The sequence below is a fragment of the Grammomys surdaster genome, unplaced genomic scaffold, assembly GCF_004785775.1.
Source record: "Grammomys surdaster isolate TR1022 unplaced genomic scaffold, NIH_TR_1.0 120751, whole genome shotgun sequence".
Taxonomy (NCBI): domain Eukaryota; kingdom Metazoa; phylum Chordata; class Mammalia; order Rodentia; family Muridae; genus Grammomys; species Grammomys surdaster.
The window spans coordinates 13,290-15,984 of record NW_021616618.1 but is presented as its reverse complement, the minus strand read 5'-3'; the positions used below and the strand labels follow the sequence as shown (position 1 = coordinate 15,984).

The window sequence follows — 2,695 nt, the reverse complement described above, 5'->3', positions numbered from 1 at the left end:
GGTGGGGCAGAAGGAAGGCATCATTCCGAATGATGGAGGCCGGCCCGGTTGGCCTCACTGGGGAAGCTGGAGGAGCAGGGACTGGCCAGCAGGCAGTTAGGTGATGTTCCGAGAGCGGGAGAGCTGGTAGGCAATGTCCTCGGCAGCTTCCAGCTTCCGCAGCTCGCACAGGCAGTCCCTGGCGGTGGCCAGCAAGTCGGCGATCAGCTCAGCTGCCTTGGATTCACCCTCAGTAGAGATGATGGCTGCCTTCTTCTGCTGCTCAGCCTTTTCCACCACGAATCTGGCTCTCTCTGCTTCCTGCTGAGCCACCTTCTTGGCTTCTACTGCCTCTGGGAACTCCTTCCCGAAGGTCAGATGTGTCATGTACACGTCATCCAGGATGAGCCCAAATGTTGCTGCTCGCTCTGTGAGGTCATCGTTCACCTGCCTGGAGACCAGCTCTCACTGGGTAATCAATTCTCCAGCATCAAACCGAGCCACCACGGACTTGCGGATCTCTGTGGTGATAGACAGCAGCACCCGCTCATCACAGTCGTCACAGATGCTGGTGTAGATGCGAGGGAGCTGGCTGGCCACTGGCCAGAAGAGGATGCGGAGTGTGATGTTGACGTTCTGTAGGTCTTGGCTACCAGTGATGACCGGGACATTCCGTGGTCGAGAGCGGCAATCAAAGATAATTGGTTTCTATACACAAGGGATGAGAAAGTGAGTCCCTTCCCCTCCCACAATGTCCTGTATGCCACGGAATCGGTCAAAGATGACAGCTCTGTGTCCAGCATCCACATTATATAGAGCAGAGTTCACCATGCCTCCTGCAACTGCTAATGCCAGGCCGAACTTTCCGATGCACTCAAACACTTTGGCAGCCATGACTCCTTCTGTTTCTTCCACTCACACCTGCTTTCACTCTGACCTCCACATGAAATCCCCAGCTTGATATTTCTTTTGTTTGATTTTTCCACAGTGTTTTCAATTTTGAATTTTTGCCAAGTAAATGTTCAATTTTATCAGGAAAAACTGTTTTAAATCACATGCCTTTAAAATCAAATGTTCTCCTTATCAATTTTCTATTTTTTATGAATTTTAAAAAGCAAATTTCTCCTTGTTCATAACTTTCTTTGATTTATCTTCCGTTTGATTACAGTTTATCATTGGGGTTTTAATTTTTCTTCAAGTTTCAGACATCGGTATCCATGACATCGGTATCTATGACATCAGTATCTATGACATCGGTATCTATGACATCTGTATCTATGACATCTGTATCTATGACAAAGATTTCTATGACACCATTATCTATGACATCGTTGTCTATGACATCGTTATCGATGACATCGTTATCTACGACATCGTTATCTATGACATCATTATCTATGACATCGGTATCTATGACATCGGTACCTATGACATCGGTATCCATGACATCGGTATCTATGATATCGGTACCTATGACATCGACATCTATGATATCTGAATCTATGACATCTGTATCTATGACAAAATTTCTATAACACCATTATCTATGACATCGTTGTCTATGACATCGTTATCTATGACTTCGTTATCTATGACATCTATATCTATAACATCGGTATCTATGACATCGATATCTATATCATCGCTATCTATGACATCCGTATCTATGACATCCGTGTCTATGACATCGGTATGTATGACATCGATATCTATGACATCGGTATCTATGACATCGGTATCTATGACATCGTTATCTATGATATCGTTATCTTTGACATCGTTATCTATGACATCGGTATCTATGACATCGTTATCTATGATATCGGTATGTGTGACATCGGTATCTATCACATTGATATCTATGACATCGGTATCTATGACATTGGTTTCTATAACATCGGTATCTATGACATCGGTTTCTATGACATCTGTATCTATGACATCGATATCTATGACATCGATATCTGTGACTTCAATATCTATGACATTTTTACCTATGACATCGGTATATATGACATCTGTATCTATAACATCGATATCTATGACATCGGTATCTATGACATCGGTGTCTATGACATCGGTATGTATGACATCGATATCTATGACATCGGTATCTATGACATCGGTATCTATGACATCGGTATCTATGACATCGGTATATATGACATCGATATCTATGAAATTGATATCTTTGACATCAATAACTATGACATCTATATCTATGATATGGATATCTATGACATCGATATCTATGACATCTATATCTATGACATCTATATCAATGACATCTGGATCTATGACATTTGTATATATGACATCTGTATCTACGACATCGGAATCTATGACATCTGTATCTATGACATCGATATCTATGACATCTGTATCTCTGACATCTGTATCTATGACAATGGTATCTATGACATCGGTATCTATGACATCTGTATCTATGACATCAGTACCTATGACATTGGTATCTTTGACATCGGTACCTATGACATAGGTATCTATGGCATCGGTATCGATGACATCGGTATTTATGACATCGATATCTATGACATCGATATCTGTAACATCAATATCTATGATATTTTTATCTATGACATCGGTATCTATGTCATCTGTATCTATGATATCTGTATCTATGACATCGGTATCTATGACATCGGTACCTATGACATCGGTACCAATGACATCGGTATCTATGACATAGGTACCT

The 2,695-nt window shown here is 41.3% G+C and overlaps 1 pseudogene; it reads right to left on the bottom strand.

Moving 5' to 3' along the window:
• Positions 1 to 54: 54 nt before the first annotated feature.
• LOC114635982 lies at positions 55 to 924 on the bottom strand (annotated as a pseudogene).
• Between the last annotated feature and the right edge of the window lie 1,771 nt (positions 925 to 2,695).